This window comes from Coenobita brevimanus, chromosome 102 (assembly GCF_032717465.1).
Source record: "Coenobita brevimanus isolate Jiangsu-jjx chromosome 102, ASM3271746v2, whole genome shotgun sequence".
NCBI classification, from domain to species: Eukaryota; Metazoa; Arthropoda; class Malacostraca; order Decapoda; family Coenobitidae; genus Coenobita; species Coenobita brevimanus.
The window spans coordinates 21,328,811-21,350,667 of NC_137055.1; positions in this window are offsets into that span (position 1 = coordinate 21,328,811).

Here is a 21,857-nt window from a genome sequence, read left to right on the forward strand (position 1 = left end):
TTGTGGAGAGCATTTTTTCTTGTCAATATCGCATCGAGTAAGCCAGAAGAGAATATCAGAGGTTCTAAGATGGCAGTGGAAGTGTTAAATAAGGCATGATATATTTTTCAGAACACCAAGTATGCTGTTCCAGAAGGTATACCGAATTTAAAGCAACCTCCCTAACACCCTCAGTTCTTTAGCTTTCTGTTTGTTTACTCTTCCAACCGTCAGACGAAATTGTTCGGCACTGCCATGAGCAGAAGATTTTTCTAAGCATTTGTTTAGAGAGTTGTTCATTGCCTTTACAGATATAACTCACTGGTTGGGTGTTTAACTAGATAGACTGTGTGATGTGAGAATGGGCCCAACTTTTGAGGAGCCGCATGTAGCGTCGTGGTTGATGGCCACATTCCTCATCAGAGATATATTGCATTTTTGTAAGTCTTGGGGCCCTGGCAGGAGACCCTAAGTTGAGAAGGGCCCTGTGCAAATGCACAGACAGCACATAGTTTCATTCGGGGTGCTGGTGTGAGGTAATCTAATTGTAGGAATCAAGTAATGGAGAGAATGGGAGAGTTATAAGATCAAAATTGCTGGTTAATCGAAATCGATTTATGCCTGTCAACTACTGAAGGTCTGCAAACCCATTATGATGGGTGACGTCATTAACCCCTTAACCATGGGGCGTCACTTTCATGATGCTTGGGAGCAAGGGATCTTACCGCAGGGCATCACTTTTGTGTATCCTGTGTTATTTTGAATTTGCCCAGGCTTTCAAGTGGTGGCTTGTATCACCTATCAGTACTACCAGTGTCCAGCTATACTCAGTTCTCCTAATGTTATCTGCACTCCCATCCACTGTTGACAATTTAGCCATTTTTCCCCCTGTCCTTGACTCCCCTCCTTACCTCCCCTCCATTACCATCTCCTCCCACCTGCTGAGCCGCGCTGCGCTACACAAATCCTGGACAGATTTTTCCACTCATTTCATCCATTGAAATGTGCCCTATGCCCTATTCTTATACATAGTAATATATAAAAAAAAGAGAAAAGGTAATTGATACTGCCACGTGTTTGGAATGGGATAAATATCACCTTGCAACACCCCACGTGCACTCGTTCGCAAATTTTCTGTTTATTTACCCTTGAAATATGCCGCATGACCTATGCTCATAACAAAAATATATATAAGAAAGGAGGGGAGAAGCCTAAGTGATATTTACATTCACCTGGAACTACCTAATTTTATTATGTATTGTCTAGATTTCCTAGAGAGGAAAAGTTTGAATGTAATGGAGATGAGGTGTCTGAGGAGTATGTGTGGAGTGACATGTATGGATCGAGTGCGAAATGATGAAGCGCGAAGGAGAACTGGAGATGTTCAGGAGATGGCTGGTAGAGATGAGCAGAGGGTGTTGCGATGGTTTGGGCATATGGAGAGAATGGATAATGAGCGATTGGTGAAAAAGATAACTAGATCTGATGTGAGAGGTGTAAGGCTGAGAGGAAGACCACGAATAGGATGGATGGACAGTGTGAAGAGAGCGCTGGATGCGAGAGGGATGTCTGTTGAGCAAGGAAAAGTGGCTGTGCATGACAGAAGTAAATGGAGAGAAATTGTGAATGAATAAGTGATGACGCAGCCCTGAGGGGATATTCTCCCGCTTTTGGTTTGATCAGCTAGTCAGGTCAGGTGCGGGTAAGGGGATGGGTCTGTTATAATGTGGCAGGGGTAAACCAGCTCTGCTGTCGGGCCCTGCTGCGGATGTCACTGATTGTATTGCACAGTTGACCCTTGTGCGGTGTCGTGCGGTGAGGATCTGTCCATTCTCCCCTTTGGGGCTAAGATGCGAATGAATGTGTTTGAATGGATGAGTAAATGGGGAGTGTGTTGTCCTACCTCGGCTACCTCCCTTTCCTTGGGGGAAGCAGCCTAGATATATAGATAGATAGATAGATAGATTTCCTGCCAATCATTTCATAGCATATAAATTAGTAGCTGTCACCATGCTGACATTGTCAACCCTTCCCTGCCCCTAGGCAACATCATTCAGTTTACTGTCGTCTTTCAATGTGAAACCACGTCTGATTCGCGCCTGTCCTTAGCCCCCTGCAAAGAGCCCTGTGACCTCTACCCCTACTTAAGTGTCGGAAGGGGTAAAGGGCTAAGTGACTGCTGTGGAACGTGAACTGGTTAATTTATCAATGATAATGATGGACAGTGACTACGATCTTCCTGGTGACTCTAAAACAGTCCAAGTGGAAATGTAAATAATGTGTAAATAGCAAGTGCAAGCAATTAATGTAATTATAACTGAACAGTGGAAAATAGTTTTATAGGTTACTGGGAGTGACAGTGCATAACACAGTGTAAATAAAATAGAAATGTAAAAAATGTAAATAAAATAGAGAATGTAAATAGAAATGTCAATGAGTAGTAATATAAGAATACGAGTATAAATACTTGGAGTAATGAAAGTGAAAGTGAAAGCTTTGCTCAAGTGTGTATAAATACTTGAAGTAATGAAAGTGAAAGTGAAAACTTCGCTCTCTATGCTAGTTTACTGAACGAGAAAGTGAATGCCTGTGTTGGAGCTTCGTAGCCAACATTTCTCTATATATGTAACTCTTAATTCTTGTAATAGGTGAGTCTTGAGTTTTGGTTAAAGTAATTTTGGTAATTGAAGAGCTGGATGAATTAAAGATGAATACAGGGAGTTGATCTTGATTTATTATCTCCAGAGAAAGTCTAAATTGAGCAGCATATGTATTATACAGAGAATATACTAACTAAGTCTAGTTGGACCCCTCTTCTTATTCGTTCTCTCCAATACCTGCCAGTTCTATGGCCAGTCTCCCTCTGTGCTCAGATTCCTACATTCTCGTTTAGCAGGGGCCGTGTCACGTGTGCTATACTGTTGTTGAAATGTTCTAGAAGCTTGTGTGTGTGTGTGTGTGTGTGTGTGTGTGTGTGTGTGTGTGTGTGTGTGTGTATGGTCACAAGGCGCTGTTTATGGGCTATTGTGCTGATGTGAGACATTCTGGAGAGGTGCTAACGTCATTTCATTTTGGCCCATAGGTTTGACATTCCCCTAACCTCTGGACTACATATGTATGTTGCAAGACATTATGTATTAAGATATTTTAAAGTCCTGACATCACTCGGTCACACAGCTGGTGGTCCTCCGACAGCAATCATCATTGACACTCGCTAATCTATTAATACATAATATTCTTCTTCTTCACTCTTAATACATAATATTGATTATAATATTGTACAGATAAAATGTTCTTTGTAATATTGCAATGATCCAGTAATATTACATTTTAATCCCTTAACTGCAGGGCATCACTTTCGTGACGTTTGGGAGCAAGGGATCATACCTCGTGGCGTCACTTTTGTGATTCTGTGTTATTTTGAATTCGCCTGGGCTTTTAAGTGGTGGCTTGTATCATCTATCAGTACTGCCAATGTCCAACACTAGTCAGCACTCCTAATCTCATCTGTACTCCCATCCATTGTTGACAATTTAGCCATTTCTCCCCGTTCTTGACTCCCCTCCCTACATCCCCTCCACTAGCCTCTCCTCTCGCGTGCCCGGCCGTGCTACACTAACTAAATCTTCCCTGGAATTTTCCACTGATTTCATCCATTGAAATAAGCCACATGCCCTATTCTTATACCAAATAATATATACAAAAAAGAAATAAGGTAAGTAATAGTGCCATACACCTGGAATTGGCTAATTATCTCCTTACAACACCTCACATGCAATCATTTGCTAATTTTTGCTGTTTATTCCCCCTTGAAATATGCCGTATAATCTATTCTCGTAATAAAAATATATATAAGAAAGGAAGGGAGAAGCCTAAGTGATATTTACATTCACCTGGAACTACCTGATTTATTATGTATTGTCTAGATTTCCTGCCAATCATTTCATAGTGTATATATTAGCAGCTGTCACTACTGTATTCAGTTTACTGTCGTCTTTCAAGGTGAAAGCACGTCGGATTCGCGCCTGTCCAATTACACCCCTTTTTAGCCCCATGCAATGGGACCTGTACCTCTACCCCCTACTAAACCTCGTGTGGAAAGGGGTAAAGGGCTAAGTGACTGCTGTGGAACGTGAACTGGCTAATTTGTCAATGAAAATGATAGACAGTGACTACGATCTTTCTGGTGAGTAAAACAGTGCAAGTGGATATGTAAATAATGTGTAAACAGCAATTGAAAGGAATGAATGTAAATATAAGCGAACAGTGGAAAATAGTTTTATAAGTTACTGCAAGTGACAGTGCATAACACAGTGTAAATAAAATAGAAATGTAAATAATGTAAATAAAACAGAGAATGTAAACAGAAATGTAAATGAGTAGTAATATAAGAATACGAGTATATACACTAGGAGTAATGAAAATGAAAGTTTCACTCTAGCATGTATCAATACTATGAGTTATGAAAGTGAAAGTGAAAGTGACAGATTCACTCTCAACGCTAGTATACAAGACGAGAAAGTGAATGCTACGTATTTTACTGAAAGAGAAATTGAATGCCTACAGTGACAATAAACAACTATTACTGAAGGAAACTTATGGATAAAGACTGTAGATATACATAAGTGTTATACAGTAATAGAAATATAAAGTGTGAGTGTTTTTATGAATAATAAATGACAGAACACCAGTGGCGAACGATCGCAAGTGGGAAGGTCATACGCACTCGTAATTTTCATTGCTTTCACAGTGTTTTTTTTTTTTTTGGAGTATGGATTCCAAACTATTTGAGAATCATAGAATAGTGTTTCTAGTGATAATATCAGGCTGTGGTAATCATATTACGGGTTGTCGGGAAATGTAAAGTGGAGACTTCGTTACCCAACTTCAAAGGTCTCCACAAGTCCTACGGTACTCGATCAAGGCTCAACAAGCATTCCAGGAGAAAGCTGAAGGTATGTGCCATAGGCATATGTATCTTTAATATTCTGGGACTAATAACTGATTTTTGGCAAATATTTTTAGAGAGTCTATCGGAGCGTGAATATGCCTGCGAGACACGCAAGTCAAGCAAAAACAACCCCGAGGTTTAGGGGTTAAACAAGTTGTATACATAACTGAATAAATGCAATATGGTTAAATTGGTTATTGTATGACATTTTGTAAGATGTGTATGTATAATAGTAAAATGCATAAATGCCAAAAAAATAGTTCAAAGTTAAGATTATGGTAAGAACTATTAATATTTCATATAGAGATAATGATACTGGTATACTTCTATATCATGTGTCATTCTTCTTTTTTTTTTTAAATAAAATTAATACTATATACAAATATGTACACTTCATTAACCCCTTAACCGTGGGGCGTCACTTTCGTGACGCTTGGGAGCAAGGGATCATACTGCGGGGCGTCGTTTTTGTGATTCTGTGTTATTTTGAATTCACCCAGGCTTCCAAGTGGGGGCTTTTATCATCTATCAGTACTGCCAATGTCCAACACTAGTCAGTACTCCTAATCTCATCTGTACTCCCATCCATTATTGACAATTTAGCCATTTCTCTCCGTTCTTGATTCCCCTCCCTACCCCCCCTCCAATACCCTATCCTCTCACCTGCCTGGCCATGCTACGCTAAGTAAATCTTCCCTGGAATTTTTCACTGATTTCATCCACTGAAATAAGCCCTATGCCCTATTCTTATACCAAATAATATATACAAGAAAGAAATAAGGTAAGTGAGAGTGCCATACACCTTGGCTAATTATCACCTTACAACACTTCACGTGCACTTGTTCGCTAATTTTTGCTATTTCCCCTTGAAATATGCCGTATAATCTATTTTCGTAATAAATATATAAATAAGGAGGGAAGGGAGAAGCCTAAGTGATATTTACATTCACCTGCAACTACCTAATTTATGATGTATTGTCTAGATTTCCTGCCAATCATTTCATTGCCATAAATAGCTGTGTTAAGAGGCTAAACGTTGGCAGTGCTGATTTCCCTAGGTAGGCCTCCAACCCGGCCCACCCTTATCAGTTCACTCTCATCTTCCAGTGTGGGGGTACGTCTGTTCGCTCTTGCTAGCTTCAGGGCCTTTCCACCCCCATGCAAAGGGCCCTGTGACCTTTACCCCCTATTAAACCTCGTGTAGAAAGAGGTAAAGGGCTGACAATTGATAACAGAGTAACTACGATCTTTCTATTGAGTAAAACAGTGCAAGTGGAATTGTAAATAATGTGTAAATAATGTGTAAACAGCAAATGAAAGTAATGAATGTAAATATACGTGAACAGTGGAAAATAGTTTTATAAGTTACTTCAAGTGACAGTGCATAACACAGTGTAAATAAAATAGAAATGTAAATAACGTAAATAAAACAGAGAACGTAAATAGAAATGTAAATGAGTAGTATTATAAGAATACGAGTATATACCCAAGGAGTAATGAAAGTGAAAGTTTCACGCTAGCATGTCTGAATACTATGAGTTATGAGAGGGAAATTGAAAGTGACATTCACTCTCAATGCTAGTATACAGGACGAGAAAGTGAATGCTACGTATTTTACTGAAAGAAATTGAATCCCTACAGTGACAATAAACTAATACTACTGAAGGAAACTTATGGATAAAGACTGTAGATATATATAAGTGTTATATAGTAATAGAAATATAAAGTGTGAGGGGTTTTATGAATAATAAATGACAGAGTACCAAGAGCGAACTAGCGCAAGTGCGACAGACGCGCTCGTAATTTTCATTGCTTTCACAGTTGTTTTTTTTTGTGGAGTATAGATCCCAAACTACTTGAAAATCATAGAGTAGTGTTTATAGTGTTAATATCTGGCTGTGGTAATCATATTACGGGTTGTCGGGAAGTGTAAAGTGGAGACTTTGTTACCCAACTTCAGAGGTCTCCACAAGTCCTACGGTAAGGACGAAGGCTCAACAAACATTCCAGGAGAAAGCTGAAGGTATGTGCCATAAGCATATGTAATTTTAATATTCTAGGACTAATAACTGATTTTTGGCAAATATTTTTTGAGAGTGTGTTCGAGCCCGAATAACCCCGCGGCACACGCAAAACATTGGTAAACATGCCCGCGGTGTAGGGGTTAAGGGAGGTTAACTTGGATGCTTACTCTACCCCCACTAAATACTGACTCCAAATTTGCTATTGTTGCATGCATTCTGTGCCTTGCAAACAGCACTACTACAAATACAATGCTGAAGATTATAAAGACAGTAGGTGCTGGGCTATACCATAATATGGGTTGAACATACTCAAACCCAAATCTTCCCAGGACTTCATTGCTTCGTTGATCAGCTGCATTGTTTCAAACTTAGGTGAAGTCAACTTAATACTTGTGCTCATGTTTAAGTCCATACTAGGCAGTGGGTGGAAATGTTTGTGTCTATGACTGAGGATGGCATAGTGATTGATGGTGGATAAAGTGGACATAGATGGTGTAAATACCGCACAGTAGTCTGGTGCTATGTACAATCCTGATGCTGAAGTATGAGATGGTGGTATATCTGGACAGACTATGTAAACTGATGTGTTATGAGTGAAATAAAAAAAACTGAATGTCCAATGCGTTGATGGTGTACAATCTTATCTGGAGCAAAAATGAAGTTGCAGTCATTATGAATGTTGTGATTTCTTATGATAGCCATTTCACAAGGGACTGTTTCAGTAGGCTGAAACGTGAAAATGTATGCAGGACAAAGGTGAACAGCATGTAAGGATGTGCGGCACTTTCGTTCAATCGTTGATTCACTTGCGAAAGTGACAGAGTTTCGTCTTTTGGAGACCATGATGAGTTCGGTGTCTGTGTTGATGTTGATGATGACCAAAGTGTTGTTATTCTTAGAAGGGAACGGGTGTATTTCGTATACTGTGAACACGTCGTCAGTTACGAATGGTACATGAACTGCTACTGATGTTGGTGTTAGTGTTGCTTCTAAATATGGATGATATTGCATGAATTCCCTGCTTCGGAACAAAGACATCATTTGAAGTTTATGTATGCCTTGACTAATTATCTGACGTAGCTCATGAACTGGAAGTAAGTCAATCGTGATCTTGCCATCACTGGCATTCGAAATTCCTTGCATAAGTGCTCTGTAACGAACTCTAGTGTTGTCTAATTGGAGTAGAATTATGTCAATGTGTTCCGTGATGATGGAGAAGCGTTGGAAAAGTGTTATGTTACCTTCCATGTTATTTATTTTATCTACACTTTCGAGAGCTATGTTCTCTGCCTTTTTCAGATTGTTCACGATTGTCTTCATTGCTGAGTTATGTCCTGCGATGAATTTATCTTGGTATGTTAGTACCTGAGCTATTTTATTAAATTTATTGTTTACTTCTTGAAGGTCTTTCTTTTCCTTTACTTGTTTTGTTTTTTATTCTTCTTGCTGTTGCTTGAAGTTGCATGAAGAAGATTATAGAGTTGTCATGTAGACTTTTTATTTGTAGTTAATCGCAGACCTTGTTGATTCTCACTCGTAACTCGTCGTTGCTACTGTATGCTCGTAGACTCCTAGACTCGTAGACTCATAGACTCGTTCTTCTTATTGTATACTCGCTTGCTTAATCATAGAATTGTAGTAATGTAGAAGCAGCTGTAGAAATGGAGATGACAGTTTCACCTGCCCTTGTAGAAATGATATTTCGTAGATGTAGAGTTGATCGTCACTGCCACCATTTAATGTTGGAGCTTCGTAGCCAACATTTATATATATGTAACTCTTAATTCTTGTAATAGGTGAGTCTTGAGTTTTGGTTAAAGTTATTTTGGTAATTGAAGAGCAGGAAGGAGTTAAAGATGAATACAGGGAGTTCTGTCTATCTATCTATTGCCAGATGCCTCAATCCCGTTTGGGATGGCCACAAACAAATCGCCTCCACGTCGCCCTGTCCCACGCCATTTCACTGCCCAGTTCCCAACTCACCCCCCTCTCTCTCATATACCTCTCCCCATCCCTCCATCTCATCCTCGGCCTCCCCCTCCCTCTTCCCCCCTCCACCTCACTCACATACACTCTCTTCGTCAGTCTTTCACCCTCCATCCTCTCCACATGGCCAAATCATCTCAGTGTATTCCTCCTAAAGCTTCCTATCACATCCGCATCCACACCACAATGCTCCTTTATATCATTTGTCAGCTGGCTCTCCATGTGACTCCACAGGCTCCTCTTAAATAACTCATTTCCACTGCTCTCACTCTTGACTTGTGTCCTTATAGCAACGTCCAAAGTCACTTCCATACATTATAGTTGGTATCACAATACTGTCATGGAGTAACTTTTTCACTTCCATGCTCATTTCCTTGCTTCTTATCACTGCTTTCAAGGAACCAGCAACCTTTCTTCCCTGCTGTACCCTTTCAAGCACTTCACCCTCCAAACCTCCATCCTTACTCATCACACTACCCAAGTACTTAAACGTACTCACATTTTCCAGTTCCTTACCGTCCAAACTCGCTGTACATTCACTGACTTCACTTCTCTCAAAGACCATCACTTTACTCTTCCCTACATTCACCTTTAGATTCCGTTTCTTACACACTTTCCCATACTCATCCACCAAGCCTTGCAGCTCTCCTTCGTCTTAACAACACAGTATCATCTGCAAACAACAGTACAGGGAGTTTCCAAACACTACCCTCTTTCACCAGGGCCACTCCAACATCCACTACCCTACCTTGTACCTCTTTTATTACCCCATCCATGTACAGATTGAACAACCATGGAGACATGACACATCCCTGTTTCAACCCAACCTTCAAAGAGAAAAATTCACTCAGTTCACCATCCATACGCACTGCAGCTTTCACACCATCATACATACTCTTAACAGCATTCAACAACTTCCCATCTACTCCATATATCCTTAATACTTTCCACAATCCTTGTCTATCCACCCTGTCATATGCTTTCTCCAAATCCATGAAAGCCGCATACAACTTCTTTCCCTTCTCTAGAAACTTTTCCACTAAAGATCTAAGAATGAATATCTGATCTACACAACCTCTTCCCTTCCTAAAGCCTCCCTGTTCTTCTCCAACTAATTCCTCTGTTCTTTCCCTGACTCTGTCAATAAGTATCACACCATACACTTTTCCTATTATACTAAGAAGACAAATGCCCCTCTGATTACCACACACTTCTTTTTCTCTTTTTCCTTTGTACAAGGGAATAATTATACCTGACTTCCAATCCTCCGGGCCTCTACCTTCCTCCCAGGCGAATCTGCACATCTTCCACATCCATTCTACTACTATCTCTCCCCCGTGCTTCAGCATTTCACCACACACTCCATCAATTCCTGGAGCTTTCCCCAATTTAACTTTCTTCATTGCTTCCACATCGTCTATCCTACTGATTTTTTCCTGAATTCTCACCTCCCTCCTTCTCGCAGCCATTCCCCAGCCACTTATAATCGCATTACTTCCATCTTCTATGTTCAACAATTCCTTAAAGTGTTCTCTCCATCTGCTCACTTTTTCTCCCTTCTCCACTGGTAATCTACAATTTTTCTCTTTCACTCCTCTGATAACTTCACTTCCACCCTGTCTTACTCTTTTCACCTCTTTCCAGAACATTTTCTTACAGTCCCTCTACTTTACACTCAAGTTCCTTCCAAATTCCTCATCCGCTCGCTTCTTACTCTCTCTTACTAATCTTTTCACCTCTCTCTTTCTTTCTATATATAACTCTCTCTTCCGCCTCTCAACTTCTTCGACGCCCCTATTTCTCATCCATTCATTGTATGCTTTCTTCTTTTGTGCCACAGCCTGTTTCACTTCTTCATTCCACCACAATGGTCCTTGCACACCCTTCCGTCTTCTCTTCATCCCACACACCACATCACATGCTGCACATATTTCTTCTGTGAATATCATGCACACACCTTCCATGTCCCCCATTTGCTCCAATTCATATCTGCCCAATCGTTCCTCCACTTCTCTCTTATACTTTACCTTTTTCTCATCCTCTTGTAACCTTTCTACTCTCCTTACAAATACTCCTTCTTCTCGTGCTTCCCTTCTTATATTTCTCCACCTTTATTGGATCTTGATTCTGGCCACCACCAAGTAGTGGTCAGAAAGTCCACTCCCCGAACCTCTATAAGCTCTTGCATCCATTACACATTTTCACATCCTTTCATCCACACACACATAATCAATCATTGCCTTCCTTTCATTCAGTTCACCACCCACCCCTCTCATCACTCGCCATGTATACGTGGATTATTTTGTGCCTGAAGAGGGTATTGACTATCACCAACCCCCTAGCAGCACAAATGTCCACTAACACACTGCCATTCTCATCTATCTCAGCAGGCACACCCAACTCACCAACTATTCCATCCACCTTCACATTCCCTACTTTACCATTCATATCACTGATCAAAAACACTCTCTCATTCCTTCCAAACTTTTCCATGCACACTTCCACATTTGTCCAGGACTCTTCTCTCACTCTGCTTGCCCAATCTTGCCCTGGCGCATATACACACACAATCGCCCACATTTGTATTCCAACTTTCAATCATACCCACACAATCCTTGACCCAACTGATCCATACTCTCTTATGCTCTTCTTCCATCTTTTACTCACCACTGTACATACTCCTTCTTTTGCCCTCTCATTCTCACCTACTCCTGCACATATACCCCATCCATACTCCCATTCTCTCACACTCTCACCTCGCCATTTAGTTTCAGTTATTCCGCATACATCAACTTTCGCCCCCTCAAGCACCTGGACAATCTCTTTCTCTTTCACCTCATCATTCGCTCCCCTTACATTCCATGTTCCAATTATCATGTCCTTTGTCCGGTCCTTGGTCGTCATCTTTTGGTCAGTCCTTGTCCGAGGCTTATTGTTTGTCTTTTTAGTTAGTTGTTTTCCGGGGAGGGGCACTAACCCTCCGCCAACCCTTTTAGTCGCTTTTTACGACAAACAAGGATACTGGGGGAGTATTCTTGAAAGACCCCCTACCCCCAGGAGTTGATCTTGATTTATTATTTTCAGAGAAAGTCTAAGTTGAGCAGCATATGTATTATACAGAGACTTAATATACTAACTAAGTTTAGTTGGACCCCTCTTCTTATTCGCTCTCTCCACTACCTGCCGGTTCTATGGCCAGTCTCCTTCTGAGCTCAGATTCCTACATTCTCGTTTAGCAGGGACTGTGTCACGTGTGCTATACTGTTGTTGAAATGTTCTAGAAGCCTGTGTGTGTGTGTGTGTGTGTGTGTGTGTGTGTGTGTGTGTGTGTGTGTGTGTGTGTGTGTGTGTGTGTGTGTGTGTGTGTGTGTGTGTGTGTGTGTGTGTGTGTGTGTGGTCACAAGGCGCTGTTTGTGGGCTATTGTGCTGATATGAGACATTCTGGAGAGGTGCTAACGTCATTTCATTTTGGCCCCTAGGTTTGACATTGCCCTAACCTCTAGACTATATATGTATGTTGCTAGCTATTATGTATTAAGATATTTTAGAGTCCTGACACCTGGAGTGAAAATAAACTACTATTACTGAAAGAAACTTCTGGACAAACATTGTATATATAAATAAGTGTAAGAAAGTAGCCTACTAGGAATTTAAAGTGCGAGTGTGTTTATGAATAATAAATGACAGCTCCGCCTCAGAATACCTTCGAGGAATGAGAGTGGGTGGAAAGTTCGTATGCACTCGTAATTTGTGTTACTTTCACATTTTTTATTTTTTTTTTTAATATGGATTCCAAACTACTTGAATTCATAGACTAGTGTTTGTAGTTATAATATCAGGCAGTGAAAACCATATTACGGGGTATCGGAAAGTGTAAAGTGGAGATTTCGTTACCCAACTGCAGAAGTCTCCACAAGTCCTACGGTAGTCGACGAAGGCTCAACAAACATCCCACGAGAAAGCTGGAGCTATGTGCCATATGCTTATTTAATTAAAATATTGTAGGACTAACTGATTTTTGGAAATATTTTAAAAAAGTCAGTTGGAGCGCGATTATCCTCACGGAACGCGCACAGCACACTCCCGACATCCCTGCGGTTAAGGGGTTAATATTTATGCTTTCTTATTCCAGAAGTTGTTATTCAATGACAGAGAACCTCGAACAATGAGGGGGCATAATAAAAACTATATATAATCCACCGGTTTGCAAAGTTCCCATGTAGCTAAAAAAATTTACTTGAAATCAGGATTCATACTAACTAAAGAATCTATCTATCTATCTATTGCCAGACGCCTTAATCCTGTACGGGGTGGCCACAAACAAATCGCCCCCACTTCGCCCTGTCCCCCGCCATTTCACTGCCCTGCTCCCAACTCACACCTCCCACTCTCATATACCTCTCCACTCCATCCCTCCATCTCATCCTCGGCCTCCCCCTCCCTCTAAGGATTTCATTTGATTATTATTACACATAAGCAAATACCAGAGAGACAGCGACTTGGAAATTAATGGCTTTCTTGCTATCCTCGCCTCCTTTCAGAGCGATCTGCATGTGTCACTGCCGACTGGCGACTCACAGTTCGGGTAATATATGATGTGAGGTGGCCTGTGTGTGTGTGTGTGTGTGTGTGTGTGTGTGTGAGGGAGAGAGAGAGAAAGTCTGTCTTAACCCGTCACGTCCCGAGGTTTTCCACACCTCCGACATCCCCCAGTCCCGAGGTATTTTCGATTTTTTTTTTTTTTTGGCTAAAACCTTCGCTTTTGGTGAGAAACATCGAAAATTCATAGAGAAATCGCTCACCTGAGGTTTAAAGTGCCCAATCCAGGTAGGAGTTCCTCCTTACCTGAGTGGGTTTTCTAACATGCTGGCACCAAAGAAAACGAGTTCTATGGGAGGGTAACTATTTTATCCACTCATAAATGGTATTTATTTATTTACTTGGTACGAATGTATATGTAGTATGAGAGTATATTGGTTTTCAAGCAGTAATAAAGGCATTATAAGCATTGTTTCACTCACTAACTAATCACCATACCTGACCTTTTTTTGCCACATTACCTGATCATTATTTCTGGCTGTTTCTTCTTCTAATGCTATGTAAACATTGTCCTCCACATTGTCATCGATTGGGGAATCACTCTGGCCCTGAATATCTTTACTAGGCAGGTCACTGGTAACAGGTCCTTTGCCAAGACAATGGCGTGAGGGGGGGAGGGGGCAGGTTATGCAGTGTAAGGCACTGTCCCTGCTTGGCATCTTGTAGAGGAATAGAGGAAGGTGTCCCGTGTATACATACGAAAAATCATGTGCGAAAATTGAAAATTGTGCAAATTAGGGACCTTGCAATTGCACGACGTACTGGTACGTCGCCGGGACTGGCAAATGCAAATCGTTGCAACGTACCCATACGTTGACGGGATGGGGCGGGTTAAGAATAGCTTATCGACCGCACTAGGGGTAATTAAGGTGGAAAACCACTATGGATTTAAGATGTGAGGAGAACAGATTTTGCACCCTCCACCTTCCTCAGTCACTGGGAAGTAAGAGAGGGAGAGAAACTAACTGTATAGAGGGGGAAGGGGGGAGTGAAAGGGGGTAGGGGGTTCAGGGGAGGGAGTGGGGGAGGGGAAGATGGGAGCAAGTTTCCAGCTGACAGAAAGGAAAGGGAGGACTATGTTTTATGATGGCAGTAGCAGACAGTAACAACATCTGCGTAGGATGTATTGATTTTACAAACAGGTTGCCATTATATTGTTTATGGAAATGATTTGATTTTTGTGTCGAATAAAGCATTGTTAAAGAGGCTCTTCACCCTCTGGAAATGCAAGACATCAGCGATTTTTATGGCTAAGCGAACACCCACTGGATCAGTCTATGATGCGAAACCTCATAATCTATCTATCTATCTATCTATTGTCAGATGCCTCAATCCCGTTTGGGGTGGCCACAAACAAATCGCCTCCACGTCGCCCTGTCCCCCACCATTTCACTGCCCTGCTCCCAACTCACCCCCCCCTCTCTCATATACCTCTCCACCCCATCCCTCCATCTCATCCTCGGCCTCCCCCTCCCTCTTCCCCCCTCCACCTCACACACTCTCTTCGTCAGTCTCTCACTTTCCATCCTCTCCACATGGCCAAACCTCATAATATCATTTGATTATCAGTGCAGTTTATTTATTAAACTATATGTACTTTGCTATTAATAGAAAACACCCATACGTATGATTACGTATATTACAGTCCTCTTAGTATAATTATGATTCGTACCTACATGTTAGTTTTGTCCAGTGATTGGCAACCCATTCATTCATCCTCCCAGACACAACAGACGCATGAAAAGTCACGGGCTACAGGCGTACTAACTCCCAGACCCAAGGCTTACTTTTATACTGTACCAGGTTCATATGTTGCCAAGAGTACAGTCATAAGAACAACTCTCGTTACCCCCAGAAATGTTCGATACAAAACGAACGTTAGCTGGGCTCTATGGGTGGGTCCTTGTTGTTCGTCCCTCCCCCGTCTAGTTTTGCCATATCACAGTCCTATTACAAGAGTTGCAATAATGAGCAAGAATGAGCCGTTCGTTCGTTGAAAGCTTTCCTGCACCTGTAGTGCAGGTCGGGCCATACATTGGCCTGATCAGTGGGGTGTGGGCTGACTTAAAAATACGAGAAATAAAGGGGAAGACAGGGCCTGGGGACTGCCCAGCCCTCACGCCCTGTCTTCTGGCTAGCTTTATGGTGTGAATAATGAAACTCAGTATGTTTATTATTTTCCTACTATTCAACACTTATTATCTATAGAATAAAATAAATAAATTATTTTCAAAGGTATTAAATTTATAGGCATCGACTTTTTTTTTTTTTTTTTTTAGCAGAGGTGCACGAGTTCATTTGTTTGCTTTAGATGGGTGGTTAAAAGCTTCAGATGGATGCTTTAGAGTTAATATGGGTGGGGTGTGGTATATCCATGTTATGCATTATATTAACTTATCCACACGCGAAACGGTTAAAACAATTAGACTGAACACGTATTATTATTTTCCTTCTATTCTATCCTTCTATCTGTGCCTTCATCTATAGCTTCCTTTCTGGTCGTTCTATAGCCACTGTTGTAGACGGCCATCATTCTTCTAGATCTATCAACAGTGGTGTACCTCAGGGCTCTGTCCTCTCACCAACTCTCTTCCTTTTATTCATCAGTAACCTTCTAAGCTGTATATCTAACCCTATCCACTCGTACACCCTATCCACCCTTCACCTTTCCCTTTAGTTCCCGCAACATCCATCTCAGCAGCTACTCTACTTCAACAAACAGGGGATGAAGCTATGGCACACCTAATGTCTGACTTGGCTCGTATCTCTGACTGGGGCAAAAATAATCTTGTTATTAATGCATCTAAGACTCACTTTTTACACCTATCAACCGGAAAAAACTTTCCACAGAGTACTTACTAATGTTTATTAATATCCAGCTCAATCCTGCATCATCCTTCAACATGCATGGGGTTTCATTTACTCGGGACTTATCTTCGAAAGATCATATTACATCTCTTGTAAAATCTGCTTCCAAGAGATTAGGTACGCTAAGCCGACTCCGTACCTTCTTTACCCCTGCACGGTTGTTGACTGTATACACGGGTTTTCTTCGCCCCTGTGTAGAATACAACTCTCATGTGTGGGGAGGCTCCCCACATACAGCTCTTCTCAATGGCGTGGAGTCAAAGGCTTATCGTAACACTAATTTTCCTCCTCTTACTGGCTCCCTTGAACCTCTGTCTCTTTGCTGCACTATTGCATCTTTATCTGTTTTCTATCGCTACTTCAGTAGTCTCTGCTTCTCTGAACTGTCTGCTTGCATCCCTCCACCTCAATGACAGGCTCATAGTACACGTCTAGTAACAAACTCTCATCCCATTTCTTTCCATCTTTCTAATGCAGGAGTTGTCCGTTACTCCCAGTCCTTCGTTTATGCAACAGGTCAACTCTGGAACTGTCTCCCTATGTCTGTACTTCCTACTTCCTATGAGTCTTTCAAATGCAGTGTGTCCAGGCATCTCGAAATGAACGGATCTTGAATTTGGTTCTCTTTTGTATTGCTTTTGTTTGTTTCTTGGAAGGAACGGTTTGCGAGCTCATGGCCTTTGGTTCCTTCTTCCTTGTATTAAAAAAAAAAGAATGGTAAGCTGATAGGTGCCGTCAAGAGTTTTTATGATTGTAGTGAACCATGTGTAAGGGTTAATGGGCATCTAAGTGAATGGTTCACGATCGGCGTAGGCGTGCGACAAGGTTGTGTGATGTCCCCATAGTTGTTCTATATATATATATATATATATATATATATATATATATGGATTGGGTGATGAGAGCAGTAAAAACACGATTAATGGGGAGGGGGGGATGGCGTTGGTGATGAATGGTGATGGATGGAATATCTCAAATTTATTGTATGCTGATGATGCAGTACTGTGTGCCATCACCGGAAAAGAACATGGTAGACTAGTGTAGAATTTTGCTGATGTCTGTGAGTTTCGTGCCTTGAGTGTAAATGTAGAAAAGAGTAAAGTGATGGTTACTGAGAGAAAAGGTGACTCCCAGGGCGATGTTACAGTGAATGGAGAGAGACTGGAATTGGTGAGAGAGTTCAAACACCTGCGTACAATGACAGAAAAGAGAGGAGAATGTGCAAAATAAGTTGAAAGTAGAGTGACACTATGAAGGAAACTAATTGGTGCAATGAAGGCCTTGATAAGAAACAGAGGGTTGAGTGTTGCACTTGCATGAGGCTTATATATATATATTTTTTTTTTTTTTTATGCGAGGAAGAAGGAACCAAAGGCCATGGCCCGCAGTAACAGTTCCTTCCAAGAGAAAAACAAAATACAATAGAGAGCCAAATTCAAGATCCGATCATTTTGAGATGCCTGGACACACTGCGTTTGAAAGACTGGAGATCATAGGCAGCAGGAAATACAGACAGAGGGAGACAGTTCCAGAGCTGACCTGTTGCATAAATGAAAGACTGGGAGTAACGGTTAACTCTTGCATTAGAGAGTTGGACAGAAAAGGGATGAGAGTTTGCTGCCAGACGGGTGCTACGCGCCCGTCGTAGAGGTGGAGGAATGAAGGAGTGTTAGTGCCAACTTTATTATATAGGTGTGAAACTATGGTGTGGCATGAAAATGAAAAGTCAGGATTGAAAGCAATGGAGATGTGACTGCTGAGGCATATATGTGGGGTGGAGAGAGTGGATATGATACGAAATAATGTGATTCGTGAAAGTTGTGGAGTGAGGAAGTCTGTGGACACCAGAATCGAAGAGTGTACTGACATTGTACGGTCACATGGAGAGAATCGATAACAAAAGATTGGTGAAATAAGTAAATCTAAGCGAATTTGGAGGGAGAAGACGAGGTAGGCCAAGGAGAAGGTGGAGGGATATGATGAATAAGTGTGTGAGGAAGAGAGGCTTGGAAGTCGGTGAGGCTAGGAGACTGACAAGAGATCGAACTGGCTGGTTGAATATTGTGAGGAGAAGCGATTATCAGGGATTTGACACCCCTTTTTAACTTGACAACGTCTGGATTGACTCTATCGGATACGTTTATTTGATGCTACAGAACGTGGTGAATGTTTTTGGCATATCAGATAGAGCTAGGATTCCGGGGACTTGAATGATGAGCGAATGGAAGCGTGCCCTATTGCACTGGGCAAATTGTGGGTGTCTGGACATTGCAACTCCTCGCCCTGCCCTACGGTGGGAAAGGAGGTCCGGATGATGATGATGATGATGAACTTTGTTTAAACATAATGTGTCTAAACATATCATTCTGATATCTCTCTGTTTCACAGAAAATGGGTCCCAAACAGCCAAAGTTTTAACGTTTTCCAGGTAAGGATACCCTACCACAGAAAATTTTTAAAGAGAAGGTCATGTAAGCATTTCGTACTACGAAGCTCTGTCTTCCCAGGTTGATCGTACGGTTTTTAAACCTTGCCTAGCCCAACCGACCAGCTTAACCTACCCAACGGAACTTAACACATCCAAAGTAACCTGAATGTTTTCTAAGAGCCTTCAGGAAAATAAAAAGTTTACAATTCGAGAATCTACTCTCAAACTCCAATCTCAGTCTTAGTACACACATACACACATACACACACACACACACACACACACACACACACACACACAGGTACATAGACTGATAAATAGACGGATACATAGATAGACAGACATGTAAACAGATGTAAGTATAGTTATATCCTGACCTAATGTTAATATTAGCCTGATGGTAAATATGGGGTTCTGGGAAATGGGGTGCAGTCTTGATGACCTCAGTTGTCTGTCTGTTTCATTGTCTCATGTTTTATGCTATTCACTCTTTCCGATCGTCGTAACTCCCTCTCTTTTTACCATTTTACCCGACTCTCCACTTCTTCCAACCCTTCCCACATCTCTCTCTCTCTCTCTCTCTCTCTCTCTCTCTCTCTTCTAATAAATTTTCATGCGTGTTTTTTCTAACGAGCATAATGTTTTTCTTCTATCGTTTTCCTCTAGTTTTAAATGGATTGTCCGGTGGGTGGGGCACAGCCTTCCTCTTTTCTAACCTTCTCTCTTTCACATTGGTTATGTCTCCCTAGAATTGCCAGTTTGTATAGCTGATAACCTCGACACGCGCCAACAGGCCTTCTGTTATCTGTAATTCCTGTGTAGTCCTATGTAATCTCTCTCTCTCTCTCTCTCTCTCTCTCTCTCTGTTGTCTTCCCTACCCCAGTGTCCTTCCGTCTCTCACTTTCCTCCCTCCCTCTTGTCCTTCTCCTCAGTCAGATTTCCGAATTTCACCTGCGTCCAAATAGGATGAAAGTTGCTGCTTGATTGTTTACCTGCGCCTGAGCCCAGGATGCATGTGGCGGGGGTGATAACGTTGGTGGTGACTGTGTAGATGATGGTAGTAATAATGGCGCAGGAGGGGTGACTATAGTGTGGTGACGGTGGTAGTGCTGGAAGTGATTGTGTCGAAGGTGGTAGTGGTAGTAGTGATGGTGGAGGAGAGGTGACTGTAGTGGTGGTGGTCGTAATGCTGGAAGTAACTGCGTTGATAGTGGTAGTATGCGTACTAGTGATGCGGGAGGTGTAGTGATATGGGAGGTGTGACTGTTGTGGTGGTGGTGGTGTGGTAATGTTGGAAGCGATTGTGTCGAGGGTGGGAGTAGTGGTGCAGGTGTGACTGTGGTGGTGGTAATGATGGTAGTGAATTTGTCGACTTGCATAACTAGTCTGTCTCAGGAAAGACGAGGGTAGAATATCGTCTATTTTACTCCAAAGTCACTGTCAAAGGCCGAAGGCATCTGATTTAACGACCTGTGGGAATACAGGCTGGCCAGAGACAAGGCCTGAGGGCAAGAGGCACACACACACACACACAATGAAGGAATGGGTATAAGTTACCCGCCATGCTCACAGGTCAATATGAACTGTGGTTCCTGTTTTTGGATGCACCTTTTTTTTTTCTTTTTTTTTTTTTTGAGTTACAAAGCGCTAAAAATAAACGAAAAATATTGGACCAGTTATTCGTTGTATATCTGGATTTAATAGCATATTATTCCTTTTATTTTACTTTTTTTTTTTTTTTTGAGCTTGATTCGCCCGTCATCAAGAATCTGTAAGTTCAATCAGAGCTGGATATCCATATTCTCATTTCATCAACGGACTTACAAGGTACGTACTTATTATACATGTCATCAAAATACAGATACCTTTATAAGCAATATAGCTTGGTGCATTCATGTTATGTGTTGGTGTGGTGTTGTGTTGTGTTGTGTTGTCGCACGTTGTGTTCTGTTGTGTTGTGTTGTGGTGTGGTGTCGCACGTTGTGTTGTGTTGTATTGATGTCGTACGCTGTGTTGTGTTGTGTTGTGTTGTGTCGCACGCTGTGTTGTGTTCAGTTGTGGTGTCGCACTTTGTGTTGTGTTGTGCTGTGGTGTCGCACGTTGTGTTGTGTTGTGTTATGTGTTGTGTTGTGTTATGTTGTGGTCAGGCTTGGGTCCGAGTACATGGACTCGTACTCGTACTTAAGTACACAATACAATGTACTTGTACTTTTACTCGGGTTTAAAATTTCCGTAGTACTTGTACTTGTATTTGTACTCGGACTCAAAGTACTCGACAATTTTACGAGTACTTTCGAGTACAACCATGATATATAAAAGTGGCGAGGGTAACAATGGTGTGTCCTTGGAGAGCCCAGGTGGCCTGGGTTGGTGAATCAATGAGGTCAAGTGGTATTACAGCCACGCCCACTAACTCCTGATAAGCTACTTTTAATATGTTAGCACCTTGGTACTAATTGCAAGGAGCGAAAAACAGCTGCCTGGACATTATATACCTACATACACACAATAAACTATCTATCTATCTATCTATTGCCTGACGCCTCAATCCCGTTTGGGGTGGCCACAAACAAATCGCCTCCAAGTCGCCCTGTCCCCCGCCATTTCACTGCCCTGCTCCCAACTCACACCCCCCTCTCTCATATACCTCTCCACCCCATCCCTCCATCTCATCCTCGGTCTCCCCTCCCTCTTCCACCCTCCACCTCACTCACATACACTCTCTTTGTCAGTCTTTCACCCTCCATCCTCTCCACATGGCCAAACCACCTCAGTGTGTTCCTCACAACGCTTCCTATCACATCCACATCCACACCACAACGTTCCTTTATATCCTCATTCGTCAGCCTGTCTCTCCACGTGACTCCACAGGCTCCTCTTAAATAACTCATTTCCACTGCTCTCACTCTTGACTTGTGTCCTTCCAACAATGTCCAAGCTTCACTTCCGTACGTTAGAGTTGGTATCACAATACTGTCATGTAGTAACTTTTTTACTTCCATGCTCACTTCCCTGTTTCCT